Source organism: Neophocaena asiaeorientalis, unplaced genomic scaffold, assembly GCF_003031525.2.
Source record: "Neophocaena asiaeorientalis asiaeorientalis breed wild unplaced genomic scaffold, Neophocaena_asiaeorientalis_V1.1 scaffold723, whole genome shotgun sequence".
Lineage (NCBI taxonomy): Eukaryota > Metazoa > Chordata > Mammalia > Artiodactyla > Phocoenidae > Neophocaena > Neophocaena asiaeorientalis.
Genome location: NW_020171826.1, coordinates 437,536 through 458,255, shown reverse-complemented (window position 1 = coordinate 458,255; position 20,720 = coordinate 437,536). Strand labels below are relative to the sequence as shown.

The 20,720-nt window shown below is 35.4% G+C and overlaps 1 pseudogene; it reads left to right on the top strand.

Moving 5' to 3' along the window:
- Positions 1-19,058, top strand: part of LOC112396464 (probable E3 ubiquitin-protein ligase HECTD2) — a 48,680-nt pseudogene extending 29,622 nt beyond the window's left edge.
- The last annotated feature ends 1,662 nt before the right edge of the window (positions 19,059-20,720 follow it).

The following is a 20,720-nucleotide window of genomic DNA, read 5'->3' as shown; positions in this document are numbered from 1 at the left end:
ATTCATTTACATTTTGTGAACAAGATTCATATTTCATTATTTTCTCCCTGCAAAGAGCTGGACTATAAAGTCATTTATAATTAAAGAGTTAGAATTACAAGAAACAGTACAAGTGGGGACATTGGAAGACTTATAAAATATATTTATCTGAGGCGCAGTTTTGCTGATCACTTTATAATTATGCTGATTTCTACATTGCAAACCATTTTAAAAACTCAATATATTTTGTAGAAAATCTATCTCCCCTTATATGTTACACAATATTACAGAGTAAACAAGTGAATCATAACCTGGGTTATTACAAAGAGGAAATACATGAGTCAAAATTCCCAAGGTAACAAAGAAAATCAAGGTTGAAGAAGTGATAAATACTATTATTAAGAACTCTTTGGGTTTCAAAGTCCAAAAACCAAATTTAATCTAACTTTAGCCATAAACATTTATTGTAAGGGTAGTAAGTTGTCTCAGAAATCATGGGGTAGAATGCAGTTGATGTCTGAGCCTTAGAAACAAGTGAATCCAAGGAATTGAGTATTTATTAGAAATATTTTCCCATCTTGGGAATCCTCTCTGTCTGTCTCTCTTTCTTCTTGTCTCTGGTATTTATGGTAGGAAACATGGTTTCTACATGAAATTTCTGAGCTTTAAATTTTATAACCACCAGGTATCTACCCCTAGAATGAATATGGCTTGAAAACATAAACTTGGAATACAAATGGCTTAACTTTCTATGTCCATTTGGATGGAGGAGAAGAGTGGGGAACTTCTCATAAATATGTGCTAATATACTAACAATTACTGATTGTACATAGTGTCCAGGTGCTTTATGTCCAATAAGTCTGTGAAGCAGTTATTATCCACAGTTGTCAGGTGAGGAGATAAAAGCTCTGACAAAGTACATGAAGTGTTCATAGCACTTAGTGTGTGGTGGAAACATCATTTGAACTCATGTTGATTTGACTTTAAACAAATGTTTATGTATTACCTCAAGTTAAATTAAAAAACAGTCACATCTTATTAACAGACAAATTGAGAAAAGGATTAATATTTAAATATTGAGAGAAGAGGGAAATAAGAGTTTATAAGGAGCATGGAAATCGAGTTTCTTATTTAAATACCTTCATTGGACTTTAAGTTCTGCCTCAATGAAGGAACAGGGACTGAATTTAACCTTCACACCTTAAAAAAATTAAAAATTGAGCAAAATATTTAAAATTCAGTTTTTAAATATTGGACAACAAACAGCACAGAACTATTTTCTCTGAGAGAAAGAAAACAAACAAAGGTGAGCACTATGTCACACAAACTTTCTTCCCGGAGACATATTCCAGGTCATTAAGTAGGAACAGTGTATTAGTTAGGATTCTTCAGAGAAATAGAAGCAGTAGCATGTTTATATGTATAGAGAAAGAGATTTATCAATATCTGTAGGCTGGAGAATCAGGGCACAGCCAATGTTGCAGTTCAATTCTGAAGGCCATCTGCTCCAGTCTTGTTTAACCCAGGCTTTCAACTGATTAGATGAGGCCTACTAACATTATAAAACACTATCTTCTTTACTGTGAGTCCACCATTTAAAAGTTAATTTCAACATAAAACTATAAACTCCTGGAAGATAAATAGGAGAAAATCTAGATGACTTTGTTTTTGGCAATGTCTTTTTAGATACCACATCCAAGGCATGATCAGTGAAAGAACTGGTGAGCTTGACTTCATTAAAATTAAATATTTCTGTACTGTGAAAGACAGTGCAAAGAGAATGAAAAGGCAAGACATAGACCAGAAGAAAATATCTGCAAAAGATATATGTGATAAAGTACTGTTGTCCAAAATATGCAAGGAACTCTTAAAACTCAACAGTAAGAAAACAACCTGATTAAAAAATGGGCCAAAGACCTTAACAAACGTCTCACTAAAGAAGGTATGCAGAGGACAAATAAGCATATGAAAAGATGCTCCGTATCTCATGTCATCAACGAAATGCAAATTTAAACAACGAGATACCACTACATGCCTATTAGAGTGACCAAAATGCAAGTCACTGACAACACCAAATGTGGGTAAGGATATGGAGCAACAGGTACTTTCATTCATTGATGGTAGGAATGCAAATTAGTACAGCTACTTTGGAAGACAGTTTGGCAGATTCCTACAAAACTAAACATTTTCTTACCATACAGCCCAACAATTGCCCTCATTGGTATCTCCCCAAAGAAGTTAATAACTTATCCATACAAAAACATGTACAGGAATGTTTACAGAAACTTATGCATAATTACCAAAACTGGAAGTAACCAAGAGATTCTTCAGTAGGTGAATGGATAAATAAACTATGGTGCATCCAGACAATGGAATATTTTTCAGCACTATAAAAGAATAATCTACTAAGTCGTGTAAAAACATGGAGGAACCTGAAATGCATATTGCTAAATGAAAAAAAAAACAATTTGAAAAAGCTATGTACTGTATGTTTAACAATTATATGATATTCTGGAAAAAGCAAAACTATGGATGCATTAATAAGATCAGTAGTTGTCAGGGGCTGGGTGAGGGAGGGATAAGTAAGCAGAGCATGGATAAATTTTAAGGCATTGATATTACTCTGTATAATCCTTAATGGTGAATACATGTCAATATACATTTGTCCAGACCCATGGTATGTATTACACCAATAGTGAGCCCTAAGATAAACTATGGACTATGATATGCCAATGTAGGTTCATCCATTGTAACATATGTACCACTCTGGTAAGGGATGATAATGGAGGAGGCTATGCATTTCTGGGGGCAGAATGTATATGGAAATTCTCTGTAGCTTCTATTAAATTTTGCTGTGAACTTAAATCTATTATAAAAATAAGGTTTATTAAAAATAATAGTAGTCCAAAAAACAAGTTAATCTCATCTAAAAACACCCTTACAGAAACATCCACAATAATGTTTGACTACATACCTGGGCACTAACCCAACTAAGTTGACATGTAAATTTAACCATCACAAAGGGAAATTCCATGAAAAGTACAGTAGTACCACTGACTTGAGAATGCACAGATCAGAAATCAGTAAGTTTGAAATAACTGAAATTTGCAGGGCAGAGTTATGGAAAGGAGGGATATATTCCAAAGGGTTTTAGAAATCTAATCAGGTTCTCTATTCTTATTAAGGTGTACATGCCTTGCTTGAGTGAGTCTCTACAATGTTGGAAAATAGAGGACAGGGAAGCTATGAGTAAATGGTTCCAAGAGTTTTCAAAGGGGTGGAAATTATTCAAAATTCCACCTTCCTGAATGGAGCATCTTTGTTGATCACTAGAGGCTTTCAGTAGAGACCCCAGTTGGGTAAGTACTTCTGAATTATTAGTGTAGAGTAGCTAAATTATTATCTTGGCAAAGGCTACTCTATAACTATCATAATAAAATTTAAGACCAAGCCTCAAAAGTATCAAACTTAATCTCAAGTAATTTAGCTCCCTATTAGAACCATTTTAAAGAAAACAACAAAATCCTGACAACAACATGAAGTACACAATGTTCAGTATCTAATAAAAAATTACTAAGTATGCCAAAAACAGGAAAATGTGACTCTTGGTTAGAAAAAATGACTCAATTGAAACAACCCCAATATAGTAGAAATGATGGAATTAGCAGGCAAGGACTTAATCAGTTATTACAATTACATTCATGCATTAAAATAAAAGCATGAACATAATAAGGAAAGAAAGAAAAGATATACAAGAAGAAAACAAAATTCCAGATCTGAAAAATAAATATAATACCTGAAACCAAAATTCACTGGAGTAAATTAACAGTAAATTAGAATCTACCAAATAAATACAGTGAACTTGAAGGTAAGTGCAATAGAAACAAAAATAAAGCACAGAAATAAAAAAGACTGATGAAAATGAATAGATTTTCAGTGAATGCATTGATAATTGAATTAGTGTAGATGGTATAAGCATTTGAATTAAGAGCAGAAAAAGTTAAACTATATTTTCAAAAGCATGACTCAACTATATGCTTTCTCCAAAATAAAAAATTAAAAAGGCATTTTAAATCCATAGATGTAGATGTAAAGAAAAAAGATTGAAGAAGATAGACTATGTGAAGAAATAAGAAGACAGCCACTATGGTAGATAGTCCAGTGGTATCTCAAAAATTAAACGTAGAATTACCACATGATGCACCAATTCTTTTCTAAGGTATATACTATAAATAACTGAAAACAGGTCCTCAAATAATTGTACATAATGTTTACAGTAGCATTATGCACAATAGTCAAAAAGTGGAGACAACCCAAATGTCCATCAATCATTGAATGGATAAAGACAATGTGTTATATATGCAAGAGGAATATTATTTAGTCATTAAAAAGGAACAAAGTACTGAAAGTTACTACAACATGGATGAACATCAAAAACATTATGCCATGTGAAAGAAGTCAAACACAAAAGGTACGTTATATTTTTTGTGTTATTCTGTTTATGTGAAATATCCAGAATAGATGAATCCTTAGAGACAGAAAGAAGATTGGTGGTTTCCAGGGGCTGGAGAAACTGGGGAGATGGCTTATGGGGCTTGGGGTTTTATTTCAGGGTGATTAAAATGATTTGGAACCACATAGAGGTGATAGTCATACACTACTGGAAATGTACTAAAGGACACTGAGTTGTACACTTTAAAACGGTTAACTTTATACGATGTGAATTTAGCCTCAATAAAACAAATTAAAGAAACAAGAAGAAAGCTAGAGTGGCTACATCATCATTAAATAAAGTGGACTTCAGATCATGGAAAATTACAATGGTTAAAGAGGGTTATTTCATAATGATAAATAAATTAATTCATCAGTACGATATAACAAGAGCTGTTATAAAATTTACAAGAAGATCCATCATTCTGGAAAAGACACCCAGGATTAACCAATGTTAGTTATAGGAAGGCAACTTAATGTGAAGAAGAAATTTAATGGTAAATAATTTCAATCAATGAATTAAATGCAATATGGCTAATAGAAAGAATATGGCCTCAAGCGTGAGTTCAAACCCCAGTTCTGCTATTTAGCAGATTTCTGACCTTGTACCAATACAATTTACTTAACTGTTCATATCATTAGTTTCTCACCTGTAAAACAGTTAATAATAAAATCTGCTTTACAGTGATGTAAGAATTACATTAAATTATGTATGTAAGGCAGCTCAGGACCTATAGTAGATGTTCAATAAATGTAATTATAAACTACTACTGAGAGATACTGATGTAAGTGAGAAGTACAGTAGACTTCACTAGAGGAGAGAATATGAGTAATAGCTTATTTAAACCAAAAGAAAATCTTACAGGTCGTTCAGGAATTTCCTTCTTTGGTAATAAGAGTGCATAATATGTTCCACAGTATCTTCCCTATTAAGTGAAACCAACAGATTTGAGACCCAAATTTTAAAAATCAAACCTAAAAGTTAGATTGAATACTTCTGTTTTCTTGGTGGAAATTTGCCATTTCATGAATGGTATTAAAAGATGTAAGAAACTACTCTTTCAACTGTAAACATTTTTTTTGAGGGAGTAAAAGGGAATGGAATTTGTTAATATAGATACAGTAGATACAAAATTTCTAGTTTTTTCTTATGAAGTTGCTTTTCAGTTTTGGGATAACCTGTACTCCCCCTATATAGGGCTATCCCTATTTTGAGTGAAATTTAAATAGGAGACTATTGCAGGAAGCAAACAAGTGGTAAGTCCCAACAATATTTTATAATGATCACTCTGGCTATTATGATGAAAATAGACTGGATGTGAACAAAGATAGATATAGGGAGAATAGTTAACAGTTATCACAGTAACCTAGGCAAAACATAATATTCACAAGTGGACAGGAAAGAAGTGGTCAGTTGATATATATATAAAATATATATAAACATCTTTATTGGACTATAACTTTTTACAATGGTGTGTTAGTTTCTGCTTTATAAAAAAGTGAATCAGCTATACATATACGTATATCACCATAACTCCTCCCTCTTGCCTTTGCCTCCCACTCTCCCTATCCCACCACTCTATGTGGTCACAAAGAACAGAGGTGATCTCCCTGTGCTATGTGGCTGCTTCTCACTAGCTATCTATTTTACATTTAGTAGTGTATACATGTCCACGCCACTCTCTCACTTCGCCCCAGCTTACCCTTCCCACTTCCCGTGTCCTCAGGTCCATTCTCTACGTCTGCATGTTGATTCTTGTCCTGCCCCCCTAGGTTCTTCAGAACCTTTTTTTTTTTTTTAGATTCTATATATATGTGTTACCATACGGTATTTGTTTTCAACTTTCTGACTTATTCATTCTGTATGACAGACTCTAGGTCCATCCACCTTACTACAAATAACTCAATTTCATTTCTTTTTATGGCTAATATTCCATTGTATAACTGTGCCACATCTTCTATATCCATTTATCTGTCAATGGACACTTAGGTTGCTTCCATGTCCTGGCTATTGTAAATAGAACGTAATGAACATTGTGGTACATGGCTCTTTTTGAATTATGGTTGTCTCAGGGTATATGCCCAGTAGTGGGATTGCTGGGTCGTATGGTAGTTCTATTGTTAGTTTTTTAAGGAATCTCCATACTGTTCTCTATAATGGTTGTATCAATTTACATTCCCACCAAGAGTGTAAGAGTGTTCCCTTTTCTCCACACACTCTCCAGCATTTATTGTTTGTAGATTTTTTGTTGATGGCCATTCTGACTGGTGTGAGGTGATACCTCATTGTAGTTTTGATTTGCATTTCTCTAATGAGAAGTGATGTTGAGCATTCTTCCATGGGTTTGTTGGGAATCTGTGTATCTTCTTTGGAGAAATGTCTGTTTAGATCTTCTGCCCATTTTTGGATTGGGTTGTTTGTTTTTTTGATATTGAGCTGCATGAGCTGCCTGTACATTTTGGAGATTAATCCTTTGTCAGTTGCTTCATTTGCAAATATTCTCTCCCATTCTGAGGGTTGTCTTTTCATATTGTTTATGGTTTCCTTTGCTATGCAAAACTTTTAAGTTTCACTAAGTCCAATATTTTTTTTTATTTCCATTTCTCTAGGAGGTGGCTAAATAAGGATCTTGCTGTGATTTATGACATAGAGTGTTCTGCCTATGTTTTCCTCTAAGAGTTTTATAGTGTCTGGCCTTATATTTAGGTTTTTAATCATTTTGAGTTTATTTTTGTGTATGGTGTTAGGGAGTGTTCTAATTTCATTCTTTTACATATAGCTGTCCAGTTTTCCCAGCACTACTTATTGAAGAGGCTGTCTTTTCTCTATTGTATATTCTTTCATCCTTTATCAAAAGTAAGGTAACCATATGTGCATGGGTTTAACTCTGGGCTTTCTATCCTGTTGCATTGATCTATATTTCTGTTTTTGTGCCAGTACCATACTGTCTTGAATACTGTAGCTTTGTAGTATAGTCTGAAGTCCAGGAGCCCAATTCAACCAGCTCCATTTTTCGTTCTCAAGATTGCTTTGGCTATTCGGTGTCTTTTATGTTTCCATACAAATTGTGAATTTTTTTGTTCTAGTTCTGTGAAAAATGCCATTGGTTGTTTGACAGGGATTGCATTGAATCTGTAGATTGCTTTGGGTAGTATAGTCATTTTCACAGTACTGATTCTTCCAATCCAAGAACATGGTATATCTCTCCATCTGTTTGTGTCATCTTTGATTTCCTTCATCAGTGTCTTCTAGTTTTCTAAGTATAGATCTTTTACTTCCTTAGGTAGGTTTATTCGTAGGTATTTTATTCCTTTTGTTGTAGTGGTAAATGGGAGTGTTTCCTTAATTTCTCTTTCAGATATTTCATCATTCGTGTATACGAATGCAAGAGATTTCTGTGCATTAATTTTGTATCCTGCTACTTTACCATATTCATGGGTTAGCTCTAGTAGTTTTCTGGTAGCATCTTTAGGATTCTCTATGTATGGTATCATGTCATATGCAAACAGTGACAGCTTCTTCTTTTCCAATTTAGATTCCTTTTATTTCCTTTTCTTCTCTGATTGACGTGGCTAAAACTTCCAAAAGTATGTTGAATAATAGGGGTGAGAGTGGACAGTCTTGTCCTGTTCCTGATCTTAGGGTAAATGGTTTCACTTTTTGACCATTGAGAACAAGGTTGGCTGTGGGTTTGTCATATATGGCCTTTATTATGTTGAGGTAGGTTCCCTCTATGCCCACTTTGTGGAGTGTTTTTATCATAAATTTGTGTTGAATTTTGTTGAAAGCTTTTTCTTCATCTATTGAAATGATCATATAGTTTTTCTCCTTCAATTTGTTAATATGGTGTATCACATTGAGTGATTTGCATATATTGAAGAATCCTTGTATTCCTGGGATAAACACCACTTGGTCATGGTTTATGATCCATTTAATGTGCTGTTGGATCCTGTTTGCTAGTATTTTGTTGAGGATTTTTGCATCTATATTCATCAGTGAAGTTGGCATGTAGTTTTCTTTGTGACATCTTTGTCTGGTTTTGGTAAGAGGGTGATGGTGGCCTCATAGAATGAGTTTGGGAGTGTTCCTCACCCTACTATATTTTGGAAGAGTTTGAGAAGGATAGGTGTTAGCTCTTCTCTGAATGTTTAATAGAATTCTCCTGTGAAGCCATCTGGTCCTAGGCTTTTGTTGGAAGATTTAATCACAATCTCAATTTCAGTATTTGTGATTGGTCTGTTTATATATTCTATTTCTTCCTGGTTCAATCTCAGAAGGTTGTGCTCTTCTAAGAATTTTTCCATTTCTTCCAGGTTGTCCATTTTATTGGCAAATAGTTGCCTGTAGTAACCTCTCATGATCCTTTGTATTTCTGCAGTGTCAGTTGTTACTTCTTTTTCATTTCTAATTCTATTGATTTGAGTCTTCTCCCTTTTTTTCTTGATAAGTCTGGCTAATGGTTTGTCAATTTTTTTTTATCTTCTCAGAGACCAGCTTTTAATTTTATTGATGTTTGCTACTCCTTCATTTTTTTTTTCTTTCTGATCTGATCTTTATAATTTCTTTCCTTCTGCTAACTTTGGGGGTTTTTTGGTTCTTCTTTCTCTAATTGCTTCAGGTGTAAGTTTAGATTGTTCATTTGAGATGTTTCTTGTTTCTAGAGGTAGGATTGTATTGCTATAAACTTCCCTCTTAGAACTGTTTTGCTGCATCCCATAGGTTTTGGGTCATCGTGTTTTCATTGTCATTTGTTTCTAAGTATTTTTTTATTTCCTCTTTGATTTCTTAAGTGAGCTTTTGGTTATTGAGTAGTGTATTGTTTACCCTCCATGTGTTTGTACTTTTTACAGATATTTTCCTGTAATTGATATCTAATCTTATATCATTGTGGTCAGAAAAGTTACTTGATACAATTTCAATTTTCTTAAGTTTAGCAAGGCTTGGTTTGTCACCCAAGATATAATCTATCCTGGAGAATGTTCCATGAGCACTTGAGAAGAAAGCGTGCTCTGTTGTTTTTGGATTGAATGTCCTATAAATAGCAATTAAGCCCATCTTGTTAATGTATCATTTAAAGCTTGTGTTTCCTTATTTATTTTTATTTTGGATGATCTATCCATTGTTGAAAGTGAGGTGTTAAAGTCCCCTACTATGATTGTGTTACTGTTGATTTCCCCTTTTATGGCTGTTAGCATTTACCTTATTATATACTGAGGTGCTCCCATGTTGGGTGCATAAATATTTACAATTATTATATCTTCTTCTTGGATTCATCCCTTCATCATTATATAGTTTCCTTCTTTGTCTCTTGTAATAGTCTTTATCTTATAGTCTATTTGATCTGATATGAGAATTGCTACTCCAGCTTTCTTTTGATTTCCATTTGCATGGAATATCTTTTTCCATCCCCTCACTTTCAGTCTGTATGTGTCCCTAGGTCTGAAGTGGGTCTCTTGTAGACAGCATATATATGGGTCTTGTTTTTGTATCCATTCAGCCAGTCTATGTCTTTTGGTGGGAGCATCTAATCCACTTACATTTAAGGTAATTATCAATATGTATGTTCTTATACCATTTTCTTAATTGTTTGGGGTTTGTTATTGTATGTCTTTTCCTTCTCTTGTGTTTCCTGCCTAGAGGAGTTCCTTTAGCATTTGTTGTAAAGCTGGTTTGGTGGTGCTGAATTCTCTTAGCTTTTGCTTGTCTGTAAAGGCTTAATTTCTCCATCAAATCTGAATGAGATCCTTGCTGAGTAGAGTAATCCTGGTCATAGGTTTTTCTCCTTCATCACTTTAAATATATCCTGCCAGTCCCTTCTGGCTTGTCAAGTTTCTGCTGAAAAATTAGCTGTTAACCTTATGGGGATTCCCGTGTATGTTATTTGTTGTTTTTCCCCTTGCTGCTTTTAATATTTTTTCTTTGTATTTAATTATTGATAGTTTGATTAATATATGTCTTGGTGTGTTTCTCCTTGGATTTATCCTGTATGGTACTCTCTGCACTTCCTTGACTTGATTGACTATTTCATTTCCCATAATAGGGAAATTTCAACTATAATCTCTTCAAATATTTTCTCAGTCCCTTTCTTTTTCTTCTTCTGGGACCGCTATAATTTGATTGTTGGTTCATTTAATGTTGTCCCAGATGTTTCTGAGACTGTCCTTAATTATTTTCATTCTTTTTTCTGCTCTGAAGTAGTTATTTCCACTATCTTTTCTTCCTGGTCACATATCCGTTCTTCTGCCTCAGTTATGCTGCTATTGATTCCTTCTAGAGAATCTTTCATTTCATTTATTGTGTTGTTCATCATTGCTTGTTTGCTCTTTAGTTCTTGTAGGTTCTTGTTAAATGTTTCTTGAATTTTCTCCATTCTATTTCCAAGATTTTATATCATCTTTACTATCATTACTCTCAATTCTTTTTCAGGGAGACTGCCTTTTTCCCCTTCATTTTTTTGGTCTGGTATGTTTTTACCTTGCTCCTTCATCTGCTGTGTGTTTCTCTCTCTTCTCATTTTGCTTAACTTACTGTGTTTGGTGTCTCCTTTTTGCAGGCTGCAAGTTCGTAGCTCCCGTTGTTTTTGGTGTCTTTCCCCAGTGGGTAAGGTTGGTTCAGTGGGTTGTGTAGGTTTCATGGTGGAGGGGATTAGTGCCTGTGTTCTGGTGGATGAGGCTGGATCTTGTCTTTCTGGTGGGCAGGACCACATCCGGTGTGGTGTGTTTTGGGGTGCCTGTAACCTTATTATGATTTTAGGCATCCTCTCTGCTAATGAGTGTGGTTGCATTCCTGTCTTGCTAGTTATATGGCATATGTTGTCCAGCACTGCAGCTTGCTGGTCATTGAGTGGAGCTGGGTCTTAGCACTGAGGTGGTGATCTCTGGGAGAGCTGTCTCTGTTTGATATTATGTGGAGCCAGGAGGTCTCTGGTGCACCAGTGTCCTGAACTCAGCTCTCCCACCTCAGATGCACTGGCTTGACACCCAGCCGGAGCACCAAAACCCTGTCATCCACACAGCTCAGAAGAAAATGGAGAATAAATGAAAGAAAAAATAAAATAAAATATTAAAATAAAAAAATTAAAATGTAATTTAAGAAAAGAAAGAAAGAAGAGAGCAACCAAACCAAAAAAGAAATCCACCAATGATAAAAAGTGCTAAAAACCATATTTAAAAAAATGGACAGAGAGAACCCTCGGATAAATCACACAAAAAAGCATACACATCACACTCAGAAAAAGGGAAAAAGGAAAAAAACACACACATATATATATATATATATATATATATATCTACATTTTTAAAAAATGGAAGAGAGAAACCAGGTCAATAAACATATCTACCAATGATGATAAACTCTAAATACTAAACTAAGATAAACATAAAAGCAGAAACAAATTAGATGCAGAAAGCAAACCCCAAATCTACAGTTGCTCCCAAAGTTCAAGACCTCAATTTTCAGATGATGTGTTGTCTATTCAGGTATTCCACATATGCAGGGTACATCATGTTGATTGTGGAGTTTTAACCCGCTGCTCCTGAGGCTGCTGGGAGCAATTTCCCTTTCTCTTCTTTGTTTGCACAGCTCCTGGGGTTCAGCTTTGGATTTGGCCTCGTCTCTGCATGTAGCTTGCCTGAGGGTGTCTGTTCTTCGTTCAGAAAGGACGGGATTAAAGTAGCAGCTGATTAGGGAGCTCTGGCTCACTCCGGCCAGGGGGAGGGAGGGTTACAGAACGCAGGGCAAACCTGTGGTGGCTGAGGCTGGCGTGATATTGCAACAGCCTGAGGCGCGTCATGTGTTCTCCCAGGGAAGTTGTCCCTTGATCACAGGACCCTGGCAGTGGCAGTCTGCACAGCTCCCAGGAGGAGAGGTGTGGATAGTGATCTGTGCTTACACACAGGCTTCTTGGTGGCTGCAGCAAGAGCCTTAGCATTTCATGCCCGTTTCTGGTGTCCCTGCTGATAACCGTGGCTTGCGCCTGTCCCTGGAGCTCGTTTAGGTGGTGCTCTGAATCCCCTCTCCTCGTGCACCCTGGAACAGTTGTCTCTTGCCTCTTAGGCAGGTCCAGACTTCTTCCCAGTCTCCCTCCCGACTAGCTGTGGCACACTAGCCCCCTTCCAGCTGTGTTCACGCAGCCAACCCCAGTCCTCTCTCTGGGATCTGACCTCTGAAGACGGATCCTCAGCTCTGAGCCACTACCCATCCAGCGGGTGGGCAGACAAGCCTCTCAGGCTGGTGAATGCTGGTCGGCACTGATCCCCTGTGCGGGTATTTCTCCGCTTTGCCCTCTGCACCCCTATTGCTGCACTCTCCTCCATGGCTCTGAAGCTTCCCCCACCCCCCACCCCCCATCTCTGCCAGTGAAGGGGCTTCCTGGAGCGTGGAAAACTTTCTCCTTCATAGCTCCCTCCCAGAGGTGAAGGTCTCATCCGTATTCTTTTTTCTCTGTTTTTTCTTTTGCCCTACCCAGGTACGTGGGGAGTTTCTTGCCTTTTGGGAAGTCTGAGGTCTTCTGCCAGCATTCAGTAGGCATTCTGTAGGAGTTGTTCCACATGTAGATGTATTTCTGATGTATTTGTGGGGAGGAAGGTGATCTCTAGTTTTTACTCCTCTGCCATTTTGATGGTCTCTGCAAGATATATTTTGAAGGTAGAGGCATTGGGATTTCCTTACAAAATGAATATAGGGTATTAAATGAATAAAACAATCGGTAATGTCTCCAAGGTTTTTTTTTTTTTTTTTGCCTGACTAAATGGAGAGATAGAATTGCTATCAATTGAGAGGGAGGACACTGAAGTTGGAGCAAGTTTGGGGCATAGAAGTAGCAGTTCATTTGAACAGGTGAAGGGTGAGATGCTATAAATTATCCAAATGGAGATGTTGAGGACACAGTCGGGTATACAGAGTCAGAGCTTGGGAAACAAATTTGGTAACCATCAGCATAAAGTTGGTATTTAAACCTATGAGACTAGACAAGATCATTAAGGGAGTGAGTGAAGATAGAGAAGAGAAGATCAAGGACTGGGCCCTCGGTTCTTCCATGTTATCAGTCTGGAAAAGAGGAAGCCCAGCTAATGACACTGACCAAGAGTAACCTATGAACTACAAGGAAAACCAAGATATAGAAATGTGAGCATTATTAAGGAAAATGTAGTTAATATTCTCTTTGGGAACATTGACATGCTTTTTTTTCTTTTGCCATTTTGTAAAGATTTTTATTATGAGCAGAGAGCTATGGTTTTTGTTTTACAAGAAAGAACATAAACTATTAAGGCCAAGATCCTGAATAAAATTGAAAAATTTACCTCTAACCAACTATGTGTTGCTGAGCAAGTGCTGTATATGTCTTTAACCCTCCATTTTTCATCTGCAAAATATAAATAATGGATACGTAAAATGTGTGCATATAAGAAACTTTACTTTTATCAAGTTGAAATAAAATATCCTATATCTTTCATTTCCCCTACATGCTATGAATAATTCCAATGTTTCTTCATATTTTGACTTGCTTGTTGTAGTAGGAAAAATTATATGATTAATATGTTTTATAATTTCATAATACATGTTTAACTTCTAGGGAAACTGTGCTTTCTCTTATTTAACAGAAAAAAGTGTTTTGATTCTTTACCCAAAGCCTTACATTTTCAGTTCTTACCTGTTCTGGCATATTATAATTTGTATAGTTTGTAACAGGTCTTTCTCTTTTGTTTTGAACGGAAATCAACTGTTGTTGTGAAACATTTACAGACCTAGATTTCTTAGCTTCTCAAAGTCCACTTGTGTACTAACAATCTGTAAATCACTGAGCCTTAGAAGAGAGCTTCCCCAGGAAGGAAAACATAAAACATCAGAGGCATGAGATCTGAAATCTTTTTATATCAACACCCAGTGTTTAGATCTGGTTCTGTTTAACATTTGATTGGTAGAATCCTGTATCCTAGAAGAGTAGGTAGTCACCTCCTTCCCTTTTCCTCTCTCTGCCTCCATGCCCTACATAAACAAAACTAATATATTTCCTTCAAATCTCGTATATTGGAGCTTTACCCATTCTTTAATGTCTGACAAAATTACCACTCTTTCTATAAAAATGTTCTTATCTCAATCATTTGGAAATTTCTGATTATCACCATTTTATAATTATTATAATTTTTAATGGGGATATATGTATAATTATTTTTATAAATAGATTTTCTTGGACCATTTTATTAGATACTCAAAGGTAGAGACTAGGCCTTATGTATACACTTACCTCATATAATTTAAATTTAGTGGTTACTCAAATATATGGGTTGATACAACAATAGCAGTTTTTTTTGCGGTACATGGGCCTCTCACTGTTGTGGCCTCTCCCGTTGCAGAACACAGGCTCCGGACACGCAGGCTCAGCGGCCATGGCTCACAGGCGCAGCCGCTCCGTGGCATGTGGGATCTTCCTAGACTGGGGCACGAACCCACGTCCCCTGCATCGGCAGGCAGACTCTCAACCACTGCGCCACCAGGGAAGCCCAGAATACACTTTTTTTAAAGCACTATGGAATATTCACTAAGATAAACCATATCCTGGGTCATAAAACGAACCTCAACAAATGTAAGATACTTGTAATTTTTATAGTATGTTCTATGAAAATAATAGAATCAAACTAGAAATTAGTCTAGTCTCTATACTTAGAAATAGCCTAAATAATCCTTGGGTCAAGGAAGAAATCTCAAAGTAAATTAAAAATTCATAGAACTAAATAAAAATGAAAATACAACATATTAAAATATGTGAGGTTCACTAAAGCCTCTAATCAATAACGTAAAAAAGAATTTTTAAAGAATGACAAAAAAATAGGAAAAGAATAACAAAATATGCCCAAAGCAAGAATAAGGAAGAAATAATAAAGACACAAGTAGAAATCAATGCAATTGAAAAAATCAATGCAATTGAAATCAATGCAAACAGGAAAACAATAGAGAAAATCAATGAAAAAGAAGTTGTTTCTTTGGGAAAAAAATAAAATTGATAATGCTCTACTAAGGCTGACAAAGAAAACAACTAGCAAAGACATAAATTACTAATATTAAGAATGAAACAAGAAACATCACTACAGATCTTGTAGTCATTAAAAGCATAAGAGGAGACTACTACAAACAATTCTGCACTCATAAATTCAATTTAGAAGAAATGGACAAATTCCTCAAAACCCACAAACTACTAAGGCTCAGTAAAGATGAAATAGTCAAATGAAATAATCTTATTACCTTTAAATAAATTGAATTTGTAGTTTAAAATCTCTCCAAAAAGAAACCAGACCCAGGTGTTTCACTGAAGATTTCTACCAAACAGTTAAAGAATACAATAATTTTATATAATCTCTTCCAGAATATAAAAGTGTGCAAAACATTTTCCAACACATTCTATAAGGCTAGTATCAACATGATATCAAAACCAAACAAGGACAGTACAAAATAAAAAGGAAAGAAAGAGGAAAAACATCTACAGACCAGTATCTCCATGAGCTTACACATAAAAACTGTCAACAAAATATTAGAAAATTGAATCCAGAAAGGTATAAAAAAAACATAATTACCAAGTGAAATCTATAACAGGTATGGAAGACTGCTTCAACATTTGAAAATCAATCAGTTTAATTCACCATATCTATAAGCTGAAAAAGAAAAATCAAATGACATATCAATTGACAAAGAAAAAGCATTTTAGAAAATCCAACATTAATTAATGATAAAAACTCTAAGCATATTAGTAATAAAGTGGAATTACCTCAACCTGATGAAGAGCATCTACCAACATTTCCAGCTATCACCATGCATCAAGAGTGAAAGACTGCCTCCAATATAAATCACATGCTGGGCCACAAAGCAAACCTTGGTAGATTTAAGAAAATTGAAATCATATGAAGCATCTTTTATGACCACAACACTATGAGATTAAAAATCAACTACAAGAAAAAAAAAAAAAAAAACAGAAAAAACACAACCACATGGAGGCTGAATGATATGTTACTAAACAGCCAATGGCTCACTGAAGAAATCAAAGAGGAAGTTAAAAAAAAAAACCTAGAGACAAGTGAAAATGAAAACAAGATGCTCTAAAACCTATGGGGCACACTAAAAGCAGTTCTAAGAGGGAAGTTTATAGTGATACAAGCTTACCTTAGGAACAAGAAAAATCTCAAATGAACAACTTAAACTTACACCTAAAGCAAGTAGAGAAAGAAGAACAAACAAAACCCCGTTAGTAAAAGGAAAGAAATCATAAAGATCAGAGCAGAAATAAATGAAAGACAGACTAAGAAAAATCAATGAACCCCAAAATTGATTGTTTGCAAAGATAAATAAAATTGATAAACCTTTATCCAGAATCATCAAAAAAAGGGAGAGGGCCCAAATCAATAAAATCAGAACTGAAAAAAAAGTTACAACCAGCACCACAGAAATACAGAGAATCATAAGAGACTATTATGATCAATATACACTGATAGAACAAGAAACCTAAAAGAAATGGACAAATTCTTAGAAAGGTACAATCTCCTAAGACTGAATCAGAAAGAAATAGAAAGTATGAACAGACCAATTACCAGGACTGAAATTGAATCAGTAATTTAAAAAATCCCAACAAGCAAAAGTCCAGGATCAGATATATATATCATATATATATATAGATAGATAGATAGATAGATAGATAGATAGATATAGATATAGATATAGATATAGATATATAACTGAATCACTTTGCTGGACACCTGAAAGTAACACAATACTGTAAATCAAATATACTTCAATAAAATTAAATTAATTAAAAACAGAGTGAGCTACCTGGGTTCTTCAGTTGGGCTAATGGCTGACTCTGGGAGGGCTCACGCTAAGGAGTACTTCCCAGAACTTCTGATGCCAGTGTCCTTGTCCTCATGGTGAGACAGAGCCACCCACCACCTCTGCAGGAGACCCTCCAATACTAGTAGCCTCAAGACATTCAGAAGACAATATTAAAGGGAATCATTAACAGCCTGTTACAAGAATGGAAAAGTCCATGAACAAAAGGTTATCTTAGAGCATATTTTATACATTTACAGAGTCCTCAATTTAATAACACATCTACATATGTCATCTATGCTCACTTGCTACAACAGATAGCTACGTTAGTAGAAGCTGACCATCATTTCCTAGTTCACTGGTTTAAAAAATTATCCCAGAAGAGGTTCAAACAATTGGTAGAGAGATTGCTGCAGTTTATTTCTTTACACCTGTTTCCTGCAAAGCCTGAAGAATTTCCACCTATATCAAAGTGTTCCTGGTGGATCCCATTATCATCTAAAGTGTTGGCTTTACTTAATACTGCAAACAATTTGGTTCTTCCTCCCCTTATTCCTTATACTGATTTCTATAATTCTACATTGGATCGTATTGATCTCATGGAAGAATACCACACCTGGTAGAGCTTCGGAAATTCTCAAAGCAAAGTCTGGTGGATAAAGTATCTAGAAGAGAGAGACCTGATATGAATATGTTATTTCTAAATATGAAAGTAAAGTGGACATATCTGGTCAGGGATTCTCTTGATGAGTTAACCCGGAAAAGAGCAGACTTGAAAAAGCAGTTGAAAGTTACCTTTGTAGGGGAAGCTGGTTTGGGTATGGGCGTCTTGACTAAAGAATGGTTCCTTCTTCTAATTCGCCAAATTTTTCATCCAGATTATGGCATGTTTACGTATCATAAGTATTTATACTGCCATTGGTTTAGCAGCTTTAAATGTGACAACTATTCTGAATTCCGATTGGTTGGAATTCTTATGGGACTAGCTGTTTATAACAGCATTGCTTTGGATATTTGTTTCCCCTGCTGCTGCTACAAGAAATTATTGAGCCCTCCCATCGTTCCAGATGCCCCCCAGTAGGCATCTGCAGTGTTACCACTGACGACCTGAGTCAAATTATGCCTGAGCTGGACCATGGATTAAGTGAACTCCGGTCATATGAAGGCAATGTTGAAGAAGATTTCTATTCAATATTTCAGGTGTTTCAAGAAGAATTCGGAATAATTAAGTCCTATAATTTAAAGCCAGGTGGTGATAAAATTCCAGTTACCAATCAAAATAGGAAGAATATGTACAGCTTTATATTGACTTTCTTTTCAACAAATCCATCTATAAGCAGTTTGCTGCATTTTGTTATGGATTTCACAGTGTGTGTGCTTCAAATTTCCTAATGCTGCTTCGTCCAGAAGAGGTTGAAATTCTGGTCTGTGGAAGTCCTGAACTGGATATGCACACCCTGCAGAGAAGTACTCAGTATGATGTCTATGCAAAAACCGACTTGACTATACAATACTTTTGGGATGTTGTGCTTGGATTTCCTCTTGATCTTCAAAAGAAGTTGCTGCATTTTACCACAGGAAGTGACAGAGTACCTGTAGGAGGAATGGCTGACTTGAACTTTAAAATCTCAAAGAATGAAACTTCAACTAACTGGTTGCCTGTGACCCACACCTGCTTCAATCAACTTTGCCTTCCCCCCTGCAAGAACAAAAAGGACCTGAAACAGAAATTGATTATTGGAATTCAAATTCAGAAGGTTTTGGACTTGAGTAACCTAGAAGACTTGAAATATATTTTATATGTAGCATTCACTTCCTTCTCATTGTGCCTTTAAGCTTTTCATGTTTCTGTCTCAAAACACCTTGACAAAACTCACCAACTTTAAAATACTGATATTTTAAAAATCAAATATGAAGTATGTTCAGTAGAGGCATGGTTTTCTAAAAATACAACACTGCTTGAGTGATAAAAAGACCAGATGGCGGAGACAGGTGTGGGTCCAGTCCCTCTTTTTTATAGCACTTTATCATTCTCCATAAGTAGTTTGTCACAGGTGTTCCACTGGGAAAGCATTGTGCAGTAAAGAATGCACTGATGACAGAGTGGAGACCAGTGGCAGCTTGTGTGCTTCTAGCACACCGTAGCAACACAGATAGCTACATTGTCATTAATGTAAGGCATGTAGCCATATTTTCATATAGCTGTTAAACAACAGTATAATTGCAAATGCAATTTACAGAGTTTTTTGATATACTGGCTTTCGTTCTCTAAGATTCTTTTCAACCATTGCTGAAAAGCATGTAAATAACTACATAATAGCCTGAGAATAATGGGATTTTGATAGTGCCATTTATTGCTAAAGATTTATTTTTACAAAGTAAATTCAGGGTTTTAGATGTGTATACAGCTTTTACAAATCAATAAAGATGATTGTATAAGGGTATAAAAAAAAAGTGAAAAACTGAATATTTTCCTTCTAAAATTGGGATAAGGTGAGGATGTCTGTACTCACTACTCTTATTAAACTAGAAGTTCTAGTCAGTGCAATAGGGTGAGAAAAACATTAAAGAAATAAATTGACTATTTCCATATGATATGATTGTTTACATCGAAAATCTCAAGGAATATACAAAAAATTCTTAGAACTATTAAGAGATTTCAACACAGTTGCAAGATTTATGAGTGACACATAAAAATCAATTATATTTGTATATACTAAGAAGCAATCCCACTACTGGGTATATACCCAGAGAAAACCATAACTCAAAAAGATACATGCACCCCAATGTTCATTGCAGCACTATTTACAATAGTCAGGTCATGGAAGCAACCTAAATGCCCATCGACAGATGAATGGATAAAGAAGATGTGGTACATATATACAGTGGAATATTACTCAGCCATACAAAGGAATGAAATGGAGTCATTTATAGAGACATGGATGGACATAGAGACTGTCATACAGAGTCAGAAAGAGAAAAACAAATATCATATATTAATGCATATATGTGGAATCTAGAAAAATGGTACAGATGAACCTGTTTGCAAGGCAGAAATAGAGACACAGACGTAGAGAACAAACATATGGGCACCAAGGGGGAAAAGGGGTATGGGATGAATTGGAAGATTGATGACAAATACACACTAATATGTATAAAATAGATAACTAATGAGAACACACTGTATAGCACAGGGGGCTCCACTTCGTTGTACAGTAGAAACTAATGCAACATTGTGAAACAACTATATCCCAATTTAAAAAAAAATCAAAAGAAACATGTAGAAATCAAAATTTTTTTTAAAAAATTACAATTGTTCCCCCAAAATAAAATACTCACGTATAACTATAATAATACATGTAAAGGACTTTTATCCTAAAAATCACAAAATGTTGATGAAAGAAATCAAAGAAGACCCTAATGGATTCATGATTCA